The following is a 17988-nucleotide window of genomic DNA, read 5'->3' on the forward strand; positions in this document are numbered from 1 at the left end:
GCAGAAGTCCTGTCACTCTTATGGCCATTCCAACTCCTTTGCTTTCTTCATCCCTGAAAAAAGAAACATTACTCCACTTGCACAAGACAGAACATTGACATTAATGGTTTGTTTTTGTTGTTGTTGCTGTTTTGTTGTTATTGTTGTTGTTGTTGTCTGTTGAGGGAGGCTCTCGTGTATTCCAGGATGGCCTCAAGCTCACTATGTAAGGGACAATAGCCTTGACTATCTCATCATCCTGCCTCCACCTCCCAAATGCTAGGATTATAGGGGTATGCCACCACACCAGGTGTATGTAGTGCAAGGGGGTCAAACCCAGGGCTTTGTGTATGCTAAGCAAGCACTATCAACTGAGCTACATTTCCACACCTCAACATTGTTTTTGATAGTACCTTCTTCCTTATCCCTTTTCCAACAAATTGCCAACTCAGGTCAGTCAGTTCTGACTCCATGATAACTCATGTTGATTGGCTTTCTGTCGTTGTGCCCATACTTGAGTGGAGCCACCCTCACCTCCCACCTGCCCAAAGTTCCTTGTCAGTCCTGTAACCCTTTCCCCATGCCATAGCTAGACTAGCAATGTCAAAGTCTAAAGGAGATGGAAAGCCTTTAAATGCCCCAAGCTATCCCCAGGACAAAGACTAGTCCCCCAGTAAGTGTCTGAGATCTTAAACAAGGGGGTTCCACCGGGTATTCCTTGTTGGTGCAATGCCCTATGCATCTCTCTCTAGCCTCATTCACTGTCTCAGTGGGCTTCCAATGCTCTTCCCTTGACTTCTGACTATTCCTTTCTCTCTTTTTCCCTTAAGTGCCTCTTTCAAGCAGGTGCCATGCCTCACAAGTCAATCCTTCCACTCCCCACAATGTGCTCAGTGGACAGATATTATATTTGTGGTGAGTAAATTCATTCGTTCATCTAGCTTTATCAAAAAATGGAAGAAAAGCAAACAACTCTAATACAACTCTAAATAATGAATGCCAGCCACTCAAAGCTCAATGGTCTGGCACTCCCTGGGTCAGCAATGTATGAAGGTACAACCAACAGAAAAGACTGAAATTTGTGTCGCATGTGTGTCCCTGTTTAGTTTCTTGTCAGCGAGCTAAACCAGTGTCAAGTCCATGGTGTCTCTGAGTCAAGGGACCAACCCCCAAACACAGAATGTGGAAAGTGGTCAGTCTCTGATTGTTAGGTTATGAGAATAAATGATGGTGGAATAAAATGATGCTCATTTTGGCTCTCAGGGGTACCAGCCAGTCTCTTTGTCTCAAGAAAAACTTCAGGAGTCCTGGCCCCACCACTTTTTCTTTTCTTTCCTTCTTTTGTTGAAAATAGATTGTTTGCTCACTTAACATATCCTGATTATGGTTTCTCCTCCCTCTACTTCTCCCAGTTCCTCCCCATCTTCCTTCCCATCCAGATCCACTCCCTTTCTGTCTTCTAATAGAAAAGAACAGACTTCTAAGAGATAATAATAATAAAATGTAACAAAATAAAGCATAATTCAAAAAACTATCACATCAAAATTGGACAAGATCAACCAAACAGAAGAAAAAGAGCCCAAGAGAAGGCACAAGAATCAGAGACCCAGTTGTTTACACACTCAAAAATTCCATAAAAACACTGAACTGAAAGCCATAATAGATATGAAGAGGACCTGGTACAGATCTGTGCAGGTCCTGTGCATGCTGCTTTGGTCTCTGTGAGTTCACATCAGCTTTGCTCCTATTGATTTAGAGGGCCTTGTTTTCTTGGTGTCCTCCATTCCCTCTGGCTCCTACACTCTTTCAGTTCCCTCTTCTTCAGGGTTCCCTGAGCAATGAAAGGAGGGATTTAATGGACACATTCCAGTTTCAAGTTCTCTCTCTCTCTCTCTCTCCCTCTCTCTCTCTCTCTCTCTCTCTCTCTCTCTCTCTCTCTCTCTCTCTGTCTCTCTCTGTCTCTCTGTCTCTCTCTGTCTCTCTGTCTCTGTCTCTTTCTCTCTCTCTCTCTCTCTTTCACTGAGTAATGCCTGGCTGTGGGTTTCTGTATTTGTTCCCATCTGCTGCAAGACAAAGTTTCTCTGGTGATGGCTGAACAAGGCCCTGATCTGTGAGTATAGCAAAATATCATTAGAAGCCTTTTTATCACTATTTTTTTTTCTTTAAAGATCAATAGTATTCAGTTTTCCTGTAGGTCCCTGGGATATCTAGTCTCTGGTTCTTGGTCCCCCAAACAGTGTTGGATATGGGTTCTATCTCGTGGAATGGGCCTTAAGTCAAATCAGATATTGATTGGTTACTCCCACAAGCTTTGTGACATGAATACCCTAGCAAATCTTGCAAATACCCTAGCAAATCTTGCAAGAGGACACCATTGTAGATCAAAGGGTCTGTGGCTGTCTTGGTGCTTACATTCCTCTTTTTGTAGCATGCAGAATACCTTCCTATACCAAACATACTAGAACTGAGGGATGAGGCTCTATGTAGTCACCAGCTGAACCTCCCCACGTTCAGTGAGTTGTATGGGGCCTTGCTGTCAGTTTGTGGAAAGCAACCTATTGTCTTTGCAACAGCCTGGGTTGTTTGGGGAATTCCCTTGGGACCCCATTGGCAAACAACTCAATTAGATGTAACGCAACCCTGGTAGTAGAAGCTTTGTTTAGTGACAAAAGATGTCCAGTTGGGACTTTGTCTCCCCATTATTTGGCGATTTCATTTAGATCATCTTCATATAATGTATGCATTTTAGGAAGTTTCTACTTTATTAGATTTCCATATTACCCCCAAATGCCCCTTAATTTTAGTTAGGTTTCTCTGTATTCTCTCCCTCAACCCCTCTCCCCTTCCTCTCCCCACTTGATCTTCCTGTTCCAGTTTCCCCCTGTCCCCCTAATCCATCCATAATTATCTATTTCCCTTTCTTGATGAGGTAGTCCCTTACTCTATACCTATCCTCTGTTATTCTAAGGATTGGAACTCAGTTATCATTAACTTAACAACTAATATCCATATATAAGTGAATACATACCGTATTTGTCTTTCTGGGCCTGAAATACCTCACATAGGGTGTTTTTTTTCTAGTTCCATCCATTTGCCTGAAATTTCATGATGTCATTTTTTAAACTGCTGATTAATAATGAATTGTGTAAATGTACCACTTTCTTTATCCATTCTTCTGTTGAGGAACATCTAGGTTGTTCCCAGTTTCTGGTTACTATGAATACAGCAGTAATGAACATCACTGAGCAAGTAAGTGCTTTTGTTGTAGGATAAAGCATCCTTTAGGTATATGCCAAAGGGTGGTATAGCTGGATCTTGAGGTAGATCAATTGCCATCTTCCTGAGGAACCACCACACTGATTTTTATAATGGCCATACAAGTTTGTACTTCTACCAGCTTGTCCCTATTCCCCATTTTCACCAACATGAGCTGTAACTTGTTTAATTGATCAAACCAATTCTGATGGGTTTAAGATGAAATCTCAAAGTAGTTTTGATTTGCATTTCCCTGATGAATAAGAATGTTGAATATTTCTTTAAGTGTTCTTTGGCCATTTGAGTTTCCTCATTTGAGAATTCTCTGCCTAAATCTGTACCTCATTTCTTTTTTAAATTCAGTTGTTTGTTTTCTTGCTACCTAGTTTTTTTTTGAGTTCTCTATATATTTTGATTGTAAGTCCTTTATTAGATGTGGAGTTGGTATAAAAAATCTTTCCCATACTGTAGATAGCTGGTTTGTCTGAACAATAGTGTCCTTTGTTTGCCATGAAGAAATTTTTCGCTTTCATGAGGTCCTACTTATTAATTGTTGATCTTAGTGCCTTCACAAACTGTGTTCTGTTCAGAAAGTCTTTTCCCATGCCAGTGAGTTCAAGGCTATTCCCTACTTTCTCTTCTTTCAGGTTCAGTGTGTCTGGTTTTATTTTGGGGTCTTTGATCCATTTGGAGTTGAGTTTTGTACAGGGTGATAAATATGAATCTACTTGGATTCTTCTACATGTAGCCATCTAGTTTGACCAACATCATTTGTTGAAGATGCTGTCTTTTTCCAAGTGTGTATTTCTGGCTTCTTTATTTAAAAAAAAAAAAAAAAGGTGTCCATGGGTGTGTGGATTCATGTCTGGATCTTCAATTCAGTTCCATTGATCTACATGTTTTTTGTGTCAATGCCATGCTGTTTTTATTACTATAGCTTTGTAGTACAACTTGAAATCAAGAATGGTGATATTGCCAGCAGGTTTTTTTATTATTCAGAATTGTTTCAGCTATCCTGGGGTTTTTTGTTTTTTGTTTTGTTTTGTTTTTGTTTGTGTGTATGTGTGTGTGTGTATTTCCATATGAAGCTGAGAATTGTCTTTTCAAGATGTGTGAAGAATTGTGTTGGAATTTTGATGGGGTTTGCACTGAATCTGTAGGATGGTTTTGGTAGAATGGTCATTTTACTATATTAATCCTACCTATCCATAAGCATTGGGGATCTTTCCATCTTCTTCAATTTCTTTCTTCACCGACTTGAAGTTTTTACCATACAAGTCTTTCACTTTCTTGGCTAAAATTACCTCAAGATATTTTATATTTTTGAGACTGTTGTATATGGGTTTTTTCCCTGATTTCTTCCTCAGTCTGTTTGTCATTTGTATATAGGAAGGCTGCTGAGTTTTGTGAGTTAATTTTGTATCCAACTACTTTTCTAAAAGTGTTTAACAGCTGTGTAGGAGTTTCCTGGTAGAATTTCTTAGGTCACTCATATATACTTTGACTTCTTCCTTTCTAATTTGTATCACCCTGATCTCCTTCAGTTCTTATATTGCTATAGGTAAGACCTCAAGTACTATATTGAATTGCTGTGTAGAGAGTGGGCAACTGTGTCTTATTCCTGATTTTAGTGGAACCTCTTTGAGTTTCTCTCCATTTAAGTTGATGTTGGCTATGGGCTTGCTGTAAACTGCCTTTATTATGCTGAGGTATGTCCCTTGTATCCCTAACCTCTCCAGAACCTTTATCATGGAGCAATATTTTATTTTGTCAAAGATCAGGAGCTTTTCTTAACCATAGATACCATGTCCAGTCACTTCATCACCTCTGAATATTAATTTTTCTAATAATTTACCTACTGAGTGTAATTCAGGTACCATAAAGTTCACTGTTTCATAATACACACTTCAGTGGTTTTTAGTGTAGTTGCCGAGTTTCTCATTAATCATTACTTCCTAACGCCAAAGTATTTTCTTCACCCCAAAAGAAATCTAATACCCATAAGCAATCTCTTCCTACTATTTCTCCACTTCCTTCTCTCCCAAGCCACTAGAAACCACTAATCTACTATCTATCTCTTTGGATATTTCTTTTCTGGACATTTCATACAATCAGATTCTGTATATGGGTTTTAGTGTCTGGCTGCTTTCACTTAGCAGAGTTTTCATGGGTTCTTATAAGTTGTAACATGTATCTAAGACTTCATTCTTTTAACAGTTGAATAATAGTCCATGAGGGGTACATATTAAAATTTTTCACTTTTGCTCTTACTCATGTGCAAGTGTGAATTTTGCTACATGAGTCCAGTACATCAGATACCCTGGAGCTGGAGTTACAGGAAGTTGTTAGCCTCCATCAGAGATGGTTGCTGGGAACCTAACCTCCCTCTGGAAGAGCAGGAAGTGTTCTTAACTGCAGGGCCATCTCTCCAACCCCCTGGGTTTACATTTTCTTCTTTCACACTTAATCAACAGGTATTTTGTTTCTATCTTTTAGTTACTATGAGTTGTGCTGCTAGCAGCATTTGGATGATTTTGTGTGGAAATGCATTTTTTGATGTCTTGTGTGTATACTGAGTAGTGGAAATGCCAAGGCAATGTGGTAACTCCATATTTCACTTTTTTAGAATCTACCAAACTCTCTTCCAAAGCAGATGAGGCCATGTTTCCCTTCTTATTTTCTGTCTTTGGCATGGATACAATAGTATCAACATGACAAGAAGTATCTCACAGTGGCTTTGACTTGCACCAAAGTGACTGATGCTTGAGTAGATTATGATTGCTTGAACATCTTCTTTAGGGAAGTGTCTACTCAAGTCTTCTGTCATTGTGTTGATATTTATTTTAAAGTCTGAGTTCCCTTGCTTGATGGTTGACCCTAGTTTCAGCTGTGCTTCCCCATCCCAAAATCTCGTTTGGAAAAGCTCTCCCAGTCAGCATCCTTCTTTGGACTGAAAAAAGGATGCAGATTATTAAGAAAATAGTTCTCATCATTTCTCTTTTTCCTATTCTTTGACAATTTTATACATGTACACAATAGATCTTAATCATATCTACTCTTCCTTCCTCCTTCCAACTCGCCCTGCTCCCTGACTTGTATTCCCTCCCAAAACATGTAACACCCATACCCTTTATCTAAAAATAACCCACTGACTCCAATTAGTGATACCCAAATGGACATGGATATGGAGTCAGCTAGTAGGGCATGGGCTGATCACCAGTGGTTGCCCTCCCAAAGAAAAGTGACTCTCCATCTCCCAGTAGCCATCGACTGTCAATAGCTCCTCAGCAAAGAGTGGGGGCTCAGGCCCAACTCTATGAACAGACTTTCAACTGACTTGATCATGTGGCGGTCTTGTGCAGGTAAATACAGCTGCTCTGAGTTTGTGTGCACAGCAGCCATGTCATGTCAAAGGACAGCATTTAACAATATTCCTCCTCATCCGTGATGTGCCCTGAGTGTGGAAGGAGTTGCGGGATACAGAGGCCCCAGCGATAGTTGAGCACTTCCAGTCACTTACTCTCAGCAAATTGGGCAGTCTCTGCAATTAAACTCTACCCACTGCAGAAGGAAGCTTCTCTGTTCAGGTTGACAACAGCGTAAATCTGTGGATTTACAAAGTCATCTTCTGTGTATTTTTAAACTAAATATCAAAAGTTTACTTCCCCAGATCTTCCCTTTTCTCTTAAGAACAAGGTGCATACTACTTGGTAAATTCACTATGATTTCATGTTTCCTATGGGAGGAAATTTTTTTATAGACAAGTGAATGGAAATAATGATTGAATGGCCTTTAAAAGTTAAAGTGCATTACATAACACATCATCCGATTTATACTGTCAAGAAATCCAAGCTGGCAATAAGAAATGTCCTATTCTCAAAGAAGAAGAATCTTGACAATTAAACTATGACTCCTTGTCAAATTATGAGAGTGCATCCTGCTTCAGAAAAGAAGCATACGTGTTTTTTAGAAGCAGGCAAATTGCAGAATGTCCTTCTTCTTTTCTATGAGACACCTGATTTGTGAGAACCTGAGGCTGCACATGCATTTACTGAAAACCAACAGACAGCCCCATCTCCAGCACTGCTGTGTCCAGAGCAACATTGGGCCAAGACCAGGAAAACGACTGAAAAGAAGAGATAAATGTGTATTGGTATCTCTATAGGAAAAGCTAATTAGGATTTGACTCCTGACAGAGTCTCGTAAAACTTCTTCGTGCATTTCTTTCTCTTGATGTATGTGATTGCCACCGACAAAGATCCTGCAGCTTCTGCTCTCCACCAGTTCGAATCTCTGTGGGCTTTTGTCTCCTCTGCCTTCATCTCTGGGTTTAGTATCTTTTCTTTTGCCACTTCAGCAACCCTGTAAGCTCTCCAAGATGCTCATTCTCTCTTTCCCAAATATTTTAGTGTTGTCCTCCAATTCAGAGCCCCCAAAGCTACACACTAAGAAGGCAGCAACAGAATCACCCTTCCACAGGGAGGAACTTTAAATGCACTGTGTATATTTTCCCAACCATACATGTGGTCAACACACATAACAAACTATGCTCCAAGCATGGGTTATGGCACAGGATACAATGCCGGTTTCTTGGTGATAATCATGTCCAGATAAGCCCGCCTTTCAGGTTACTCTCTCAAAATGAATCAGCCTATGTCTCTACCCCAGCATGACTTGGAAGAGAAAAGAGACAGCTGTCCTTTCATGCCAGAAGCACTATTGCTATTTAGGTATGCACTGGCACACATGCATGCTTGCACACCCACCTCAGACTTGGATGAAGCACTTCAGCATCAACTTGCACGTAATACGTCCCCATCTTGTTAGAGTTGCTGCCCTAGTTGCTCCCTCCTTTCACCCAGCAAAGGGCAGCCCCAAGCTTTTTAACCTAGAATGGGCCCCGTGTCCCACCAGGACATGAGCTATGAGTCCAGGTAGCTGATTTAAGAGATAAGCTTTTTACTAACTCTGTCAAATAAAAGGCAAGCTATGTTGATTCACTACACAGTCTCTTAACGTTGCTCTTCGTTTATTTTCCCCCTTGCTTTATGTAACTGGAAACATACGACTCTAAACATTTTCCCAATTCCCAGTCAACTGATTCTATGGTTTTTTTTTTTTATTCTAGTTTCTTAATGTGAGGCAAACATGAGGAAAGCTATTTTGTTAAGCAAGTTACCTTGAGGGGCAACCAGGCTAGGATACCACTCCTCCTTTACAAGACTTACAGAACATCTCTCACAGTTAGCCCCCCAAGACTTTGAGAATCTGGTCATCGGTTGTGGGTCTCTGCAGGGGTGTTAGCTCCAACACTTCTAATCCAGTGCTTACCTTGGCCAACCTCCTCCAGAGAAGGAAAGAACCTCATAAGGAAAAGGAACATTTTATCATGGAATTTCTTCATTCTAACACCCAACCCATCAAGAAAAGCTCCATTGCATCTGTCAGTAGCAGGTCTCATGGTTTCTAAAACTACCTAGAAAGTAGAGAAGTAGGGATTATAGATCATCAGCTGTTAAGCCTCCAGCTGACCATTGCCCAGTTATGAGACTTCTCATTGAATATAATTTCAGCTTGATTGACTTCAGGGGATAGACCCAGAGCTAGGGAGACCTGGAATAGGACTTGGGATATTTGGGAAAGGCATTTTAAAGTGATAAGCCAACAGAAGAAGAATCCAAGGCCCCCAGTTGAGCAGGTATCCCAGGTTTAACAGATGCTTTTCCATTGAGGAAGCATAGCCAGGGGAAGCCTAGAATGGAGCCTTCAAAGCATGGGCCCAAGGTAGGCACTCCCACATCTAAATCTAGTACAATACTTCCAACATAAGAAGCTTGATGGCTTTCAAATCTCAAACATTATACTGCTTTACCCCATATTATTTTCTCCACCTGAACTTTCGTTGATCTCAAATGCTGTGACTTTCTGTGTTCCGCGCCTCAGGGATTGAAGCAGGAAGCTGGAAGGCTAGAGACATGTAATCTGCTTCCCAGGCTTTTTCAGTCACAAGGATGTATGCTCCGAGGGAGGCAAAGGATTCAAATGATGGGCACACGGTTTAAATGAAGTGAGGGGACATTAGCCACTTTCTGAGGGAATTATTCAAATTCAGGATGTAAAGAATATTAAGATTGCAAGTGTCAGAGAGGAATTTCACCTCCATCACTGCAAAGTATCAAACAAACAAACAAACAAACAAACAACAAACAGAAAAACCCAGAACCCCAGAGAGGGCACATTCAGCATCAGCAAATGGTGCTGAGACAGCATCACAAAACTCCTGTATCTTGCTGTGGCCTGAAAACAACAGAAAAACCTCAATATTCCTCAGGCTAAGACAGAAGAAGCAGAAAGAACTACTACAATAAATGGACCAGGGCAGTGGCAAGGCAGGACAATGGAGGCCTGCATAAAAAGATGACATTAAAGTCCAGAATGTGGGGTCGGAGAGATGGCTCAGCGGTTAAGAGCCCTGGCTGCTCTTCCAGAGGTCCTGAGTTCAATTCCCTGCAAGCACATGGTGGCTCACAACCATCTCTGATAGGATCTGATCCCCTCTTCTCTTTGATGCCCTCTTCTGTCATGCAGGCACACACGCAAATAGAGCACTCATATAAATAAAAATGCATGAGTAAATAAATCTTAAAAAAAAAAAAGGCCGGGCGGTGGTGGCGCACGCCTTTAATCCCAGCACTCGGGAGGCAGAGCCAGGCGGATCTCTGTGAGTTCGAGGCCAGCCTGGGCTACCAAGTGAGTTCTAGGAAAAGGCGCAAAGCTACACAGAGAAACCCTGTCTCGAAAAACCAAAAAAAAAAAAAAGGCCAGAATGCCTTCCCAGTACTGTATCTTGACACTACTTAAGCCTCCCGGAACTGAAAATGATCTACTGAGAGGTTCTATTTTTTACTTTTGGAGATAAATATTCAAAAGTGAAGTAAGTGTATTTTCATAAAATTAATTCACATTTTACCAAAGACTTTGGAACTATTGAAGATAATCATTTATACTCCTAAGTCCTGAAGAAATACTTCTCTGTGGAGGAAGGAAACACAGCCAGAAGAAGATGGACTGGGACCTTCAGAGAATGGGCCAGAATTCCCACTCCCTAACCTAAGGGCACCCCCACACCTAAATCCAAAACAAGAATTCTTCCAATGTAAGAAGCTTTATAGCCTTAAAATATCAAGTATTACAGTGTTATCCTAAACACTTCTATGACACTCAAAATAAAAGGTTTTTCCAGGGAGAATTTATCATGAAGAGAAAGTTCCCTAATGTCCCTTCATTGACCACTGATTTTCCTCTTTGAAATGTTGGTCATAATGTCTTATTCAATCCCCAAATGTATGCCTTTACCCCCACTGGGCCTGGTAATGCAAACCTATAATTGCAAATATTCAGGAGGTTGAGATAGGGCATTCATGAGGTCAAGGCCTGTTTGGGCAACTTAGTGAGACGGTGTCTCAAAAGTAAAAACTAAAATAAGGGTTGGGGCACAGTTCAGTGATGTATTGCTCACTTAGCATGCATAAGGCCCAGGACTGGGAAAACTCTCTCTATAGCCTATAACAGAGACAGTGTTAGATGGAATTACTTCTGCTTTCCCTATATCCTGACTTTGAACCTATGGAGCCGCAGCAGAGTCCATGGACTCTCCAATGGAAGCAGTCTCTCAGACTTTTATTTTTGTTTGTCTCATGAGTCCTTCAAAATGGATGTTTTGGAGTACCCCAACAGGTATATAATCACAGAACAAATTGGTCTCAGTGCTTTGCTTGCATCCTTGCCAAACTCCCAACCCCCAGATTCCAGCTTGGTGATCACTCAATATTTCGTTGTTTCTTCCTTTTCTGTTTTATCAAGCATATTAGTGGTTGTCTCAAAGTTACTCAGTTTTTATTTGAAATGTTTCAACCATTTCCCCCCAAGAACAACTTTGTGGCTATCCACACCAAACCCAGCCACTGGATAGCTTACTCTCTTGGCTGTCAATCTCCTGGGGAAAAGTAGCTAATCAAAGTCTAAAAATGAAGTGGCCCGTGTGTTATTTGGGGATACTCTGCAGCTTCACTCACATACTTCATCTGAAATAGCAATTAGGAAAATATCAGACAGAGATGGAAAAAATTCCTATACACTGAAGACCTTCAAGTTGTCAAATGTATGTATGATATCCTTGTAAGTTAAATTTAGCACTGAGAGCTCCAGTTTCTCTCTGAGACGTGTAAAAACTCATCTATCCTGACAGTTCCCTGTTGGCCGCACCTCCGAGAAGTCAATTATTCTCACCAAAGCCAATTTTAATTTATGCACCCTACATTGCTTCTGAATTTCTATGTGACTTTTAAATAGAAGATAGAATATCTTCTTTAAGGAGTATGCTTTTCTGGACAACAGCAGTAGAAAACTCTGACCCCGAAGCACCAAAAGATGTCCTAAGGAAACACGTGTTCTCATCACATAGTTTTCACTAAGAGGTTCAAGATCAATTATTCTTCATCTACAGGGACTGCAGTGGCACTAGGCCAGGCACAAAGGATGGCAAGAAAGGTTAAATTAATTAACCTGTAGTTGATTGATTGCAAAAATGGCCTCCCTGGTATGCTTTGATTGATAGATTGTGCAGTCAAGAGGAAATGACTCTTCCTGTCTTTTCCCTGCCCTTGTACCCGGCCTGGCCTTAAGATGAGCTTTGGCTAATCAATGAGATTACTCCATTCTAGGTGCCACACAAGGGAACCGTGGCTCTGCCATGGAGATAGCCTTGCCTTAACCTGTGGATGCGTGAGAAATACTTTTAAGCAGAGCTGACCTCATTCTCCAAGTTCAAAACACCAGATGTGGAATGAAGCCAACCAAGATTAGCTAAGCCATCTAGCTAACTGACCAGCAGCTGGCCCCTATGGGTCACTGCCATTAGCTAGGGCAGCCACAGTGGCCCAAAACACCCGGACAACTCACTCTAAACTTGTTAGTATTCATAAAGGATTGTTGGTTTTAGCTACTAAGCTCTGGGGTGATTTGTAATACAGAAGGCACTGACTGGTGTGAACTTTTGATTATAAACCTACTTGAAAGAGTTTTAGAAAAGAGGACTCCATATGGGAAGTCAGATGCCCTCATTTCAAACTTAGCCTCTGCCATGAGTTTGCTGGTCCTGAGCCTACTTTTCTGTTATGGTGCCTTAGATGTGAGAGTCTTCTAAGTTTTATTCTTTTTTTTTTTTTTTTTTTTTTTTTTTTTGGTTTTTCGAGACAGGGTTTCTCTGTGTAGCTTTGCCTCTCCTGGAACTCACTTGGTAGCCCAGGCTGGCCTCGAACTCACAGAGATCCGCCTGGCTCTGCCTCCCGAGTGCTGGGATTAAAGGCGTGCGCCACCACCGCCCGGCTCTAAGTTTTATTCTTGTGTGTTATATTCTAATCTAGCATGTATACATATATTCCTAAAGCCTCAAATGATAAAGAGGTTGATTCTTTTGCATAACTGAGCATGTACTGATTTTTCTGAGATACATCAAGTTTTAAAAATTCTAGAAAGTTGAGTTGAAGTGTTATTTCTCTACTCTAAAGAGACTCTGAAAGTGTATTTTCAGAAGAGAAATTCTTATCCAGTGTTTTCTGTGGTTTTAGTTTTTCCATTTTCAACTGAAAGTAGAAATCAGACAAACAAAATCTACAGAAATCAGTATCCTGGACTACCAGGGAAGCGGGCAGAGCAGAAGCTGCATCTGAGCAAGCAGGTGATAATAGTAGGCCAAGCAGAAGGACCACAGCTGCTGCCCCATACAGCCCAGCTACTCCTGATGCAGCACACAGGCAAACACTGGCTCACCAGTAAAATCTCCTCTGTAAAGGGGCTCAGCATTGGCACAGCGGCCACCTGAGCCATGACCCAATGGCCACAGGCACTCTGAGGCCCAAGCTGATGCTTCCTCTAATGGCACACTGAAAGAGCATCAGAGCTGGGACTTTAGCTCAGTGGTACAGTGCTTTGCTAGCATGTGTGAGGCCCTGAGTTCAATTCCCAAGGGTAGCAGAAACAAAGAAGGGTACCACAGGTACATTTCTGCCTCAATGGTGTTCTTATTGACAGCAATCCCTAGAACTTGTCCCCCCTCCCAGCCATCAAAGCTGCTGTACCACTCTACTATCTATCCCCACCTTAATTTCAGAAACTACCACTAAGCTCACCCAGGATCAGCTCAGCCACCCTACCCAAGCATCACCATCAATTGTCTCACAAGTGAACCTCATGCAGATACAGCTCTAGGAATCTCAGAGTGAAGCCTCCACAGTTGAAAAACCCAACAAGTGCTGAACAAAGCAAGGCAAACACAGACCTACAAAACTGACTAGGAGACTCCTACCAGCCAGAGAAAGCCACACACAAGGGAGTATAGTGTTGTGGATTCTGTGCTCGGGTGGGCGCATTGGCCACATCCATCCTTTTAGGGTTCTGCTGTGGGAGGTTCCCTCATTCACAGGTGGCACATTTGTATCTGGTAGACAGGATACAGGTACCCAGCTCAGCAAAGTCTAGTAGGAAGATGCCTATGCCTATGCCTACAGAAGTCCTCAGTGGAAGGGCACAGAGTGTAGCTGGAGAGTTTTCTCTCTGGGTCCCGCCAAGCTCCAGCAGTCCACAGCCCACTTATAAAATAAACACACAGATGCTTATATTATTTAAACTGCTTGGCCTAATGGCTCAGGCTTCTAGCTATCTAGTTCTTACATCTTAAATTAACCCATTTCTATAAATCTATACCTTGCCACATGGCTCGTGGCTTACTGGCACCTTCACATGCTTCTTGTCATGGCAGCGGTTGGCAGTGTCTCCCTCTGCCTTCCTGTTCTCTCAATTCTCCTCTCTGTTAGTCCCGCCTATACTTCCTGCCTGGCTACTGGCCAATCAGTGTTTTATTTATTGACCAACCAGAGCAACACATTTGACATACAGACCATCCCACAGCACACAGAGGCTTAAGATGACTAATCTACTGAGTTCCACTCCTTGTCCTCTGTGCCTGAACTGATGGAAAGGACAGGCTTAGGAGTGGGAGGAATCACAGCATCCCACTGAGAAAGAAATAACTGGACCAATATGGTCTATCTTAGGTTACTACTGCTCTGTGTTTGTCTGTCTCCATCTCTGCTCTCCACCACCACCCCATGTGTGTGTTTGCTCATTTGTGAGTTGGGTTGCATGCATATTTTAGTTGTATGCTTTTTTATTTTTGTTCATTTTGTCTTGTTTCAGTTTTTTTCCTAGTGTCTTAGTTATTTAGTTTCTCCTCATTGGTTTTTTTTTTTTTTTTTTGGTTGCTTGTTTGTTTTTGTTTTCTGAGACAGAGTTTCTCTGTGAAGCTCTGACTGTTCTCCAACTCACTCTGTAGACCAGGCTGACCTCGAACTCAGAGATCCGCCTGCCTCTGCCTCCCAAATGGTGAGATTATAGGCATGTGCCATCACAGCCTGGCATTGTGTGTGTGTGTGTGTGTGTGTGTATATATATATAATATATATATATAATATATATATATATTATATATATACTTACATATTACTTGTAATTTTGTACATTGCAATTTTAATTGTTAAGCCACGGTGTTTTAATTCCTGTCACATTATGACAGACCCTTATGACTGTCCCTCCCCTTCCTAAAGTAAGAGAAACCCTCTCTTCCACATTTCTGATAAAGTCTTTCTTCCACTCCACACCTGCAGCCCACGGGCCATCTTTACCATACTCTACCTGGTATTCCCTTCATCTCCCATTCCATCCATCGCCAACTTCAGCACTGACACCCTTTACTTAAATGATCTAGAAAGCTTACTTTCTCCAACTAGCACCCCAGTGCCACAGTCTTGGAGCCTTACCTGGGGCACAAGTGTAATGCCGAAGGCTAGACCAGGAGTACTGACAATTAAGTAAGGGAGGGAAACCACTTCAGCTTCCCCTTAAACAGGTGAAGGAAACCCACTTTCTAGTGAAAATTTATTTCTAGAAGGGCTCGAAGAAAACAAAACAAACCCCCAAAGCAATTAGAGATCAGTATAGATGGATCATCAAAATTTAGCATATATATACAATGGAATTTTATTCTGTGGTAAGGAAAGAAGAAATTATAAACTTTGCATAAAAATGGTTGTAACTGAAAATATTATAATGTAAGTTAACTCCAGGTTCCAAAGAGAAACACTTCATGTTCTCACTCATATGTGAATCCTGGCTTCTAATTTTCATACATGTGCATTTTTAGAATGTTTGTAGGATTATTTGTAGAAACCTGGAAACCGGAATAAAGTCCATGGGAGGGGAGGAAACAAGGTCCTGTGGGATAACAGAACATATCTGATGTGAAAATAGAGGAAGGAATAGTGGGGGAAGGGAAAGGCTTAAGACAGACGGAGGGACAAATTGCTGGGGGTGAAGACAGGATCAGCTGAAAACAGGGATGCATGAAAAAGCCTGAGGGAAACCTGATAATGGATAAGCTGATTTAAAATATAGATAGATAGATGGATAGATGGATAGATAGATAGATAGATAGATAGATAGATAGATGATAGATAGATAGATAGATAGATAGATAGATAGATAGATAGATAATCAGCAGTTTAAATGGAAATACCCTGCATGGAAACATAAAACTGTTTCCAGAAAACATAAGTTATTAAAGCTCGGTACCAATAATGGGCTACCACCCTGAGGTTTAGTCAAGAAGCCTGAAGACCCCAAAACAATACAGGTTTTTGCCCACCAGACCTGGATTGTAAGACTCCGGTTGCTGAAGACACCATTTACATAGGTCACCAGAACCAGGACTGAAGACTCCTCCCTGCTAGGTCGTTCTTACTTTGCTGGAGGCTGCTGTTCAGGCTTCTGGGGAGAGTGCTCAAAAGTCATACTCAGCATGGCATACTAAGGACTGATCAGGCAAAGTTGCCCGTGTTGCAGCAGTGGCAAGTTAGTAATGGGGTAACCAGTTACTCCTCTCTGATTGGATTAGTGGCCCACTCCACACAAGAGAAAAATCGATGTTTGGTACTGTAAACCTGGCCAAAAGCCCGTTCCTGGGGAGGTCATAGGCCCTGGTCAGGAAAGTACTGGTTTTGTTCTGCTAAATGGACATGATATGCCATCCAATTGCCACATAAATAGTTACGTTTATATCTATAGCTTAATACCAACCATTGGTTTTGGCCAACTCCTTTTTTTAACTAAGATTTTTATTAACTTGTATTGATTTCTATTGACATGCAAATGGATGTCAATGTGATTTTTCCATACCTATAAACAGTATGTAATGATTAAACCCAAGCCCCCCTCATGTCCTCCTCTCTTACATATACCTCCCCAACCTCTACTAACCCCTATTATATACTCAAGAAGACTTTTCTTCTTACTTTCCATTCTATGAGAAAGAACACACAGGACTTGTTTTCCTATGTTTGGTTCATGTAACTTAATGTCCTCCACTTGCACTTTTTTAAATTTTCATTATTTATGATGACTGAACACTATTCCATTATATAATTTTACCATGTTGTTATGCATTTGTTCATTAATGGGCATATAGACAAATTTCACATCTCAGCTACTGTGACCTAGCTAGGACAGTAACCACACACATAGAGATCTAGTAGGCTAGTTTCATTTCCTTTGGGTATATACCAGGAGAAGGATACAGGGACAGCATATGGTAGATCTATTTTAGGTTTGTAGGGTCTCTCCATAATGACTGCACACAATCACATTCCCTTCAGTAGGCTCTAAGCTTCTTTTCCTCCAAATACTCATGAGCATTTGTCATTTTTTTTTCATTTTTAAATTTGGAATTTCATAAATGAGTACTCTGTTTGTGTCATTTCTCTCCCTCCTCCAGCCAGCTCTTCCCATTCCCCTATTCCCTCTCAAATCCATGGCCTCTACTTCATTGTTAAATGTATGCATACAAATATAAATATACTGTTCACCACTGGATAGATGAGATTATAGGTATGGGCCATCACACCCAGTTTATGCACTGCTGGGTACTGAACCTCAGGTTTTGAGCAGGCTAGTCAAGAACTCTAGTAACTGACTTACAACCCCAGCCCAAATCCAACCTTTTCCCACTATTTTTTAGGTAATTTCCTTGGACTAGAGAATTTTTACAGACTCAGCAGTCTTAAGGTCATAAAGCAATTAATTTAAACACCTCACCACCAACCACCCTTGGATTACTACTAACCCTGTTCTTACCTTTACTCTGTTTGGAAAAAGCTGGTATCTACTATGTCCCAAGCCAGTCTCTTTTTCAAGGTGATGTTAGTTAAATCTATCTTTATACCTTGTGGGAGGGAGTTTTAAATTATCATGTTAGTTTACATATATATACAACCATGTGAGGGAAATAGAGATCATTCAATTCATTCACATGTTAGTCAGTTGGTTGTTGCGATTATGCCATATAACAAACATCCAAATAACATCCCCAAAAGTATTAATATTATAGTCCGAGATCTGGATGTCAGCTGATGTCTGTGGGGCTCCGTGGTAAATTTGCTTCTTCTCTTTGTATTTTTTGACTGAAATTCAAGGAGGAGTGGCAAGAGTCCAACAGCCATTTCATTTATCCGACCACAGCATGCAAGAGTGAAGCCTAACTGGCCAAGTCCAGTTAAAGCTGCAATTTACCTATCATCTGCTAACAGTTCATAGCCAATCCCAAATTCTAAAGGCCAGAAGGTCCATGGCACCTGCCACAAGAAG

This window comes from Peromyscus californicus, unplaced genomic scaffold (genome assembly GCF_007827085.1).
Source record: "Peromyscus californicus insignis strain IS unplaced genomic scaffold, ASM782708v3 Scaffold_7__1_contigs__length_154581171, whole genome shotgun sequence".
NCBI classification, from domain to species: Eukaryota; Metazoa; Chordata; class Mammalia; order Rodentia; family Cricetidae; genus Peromyscus; species Peromyscus californicus.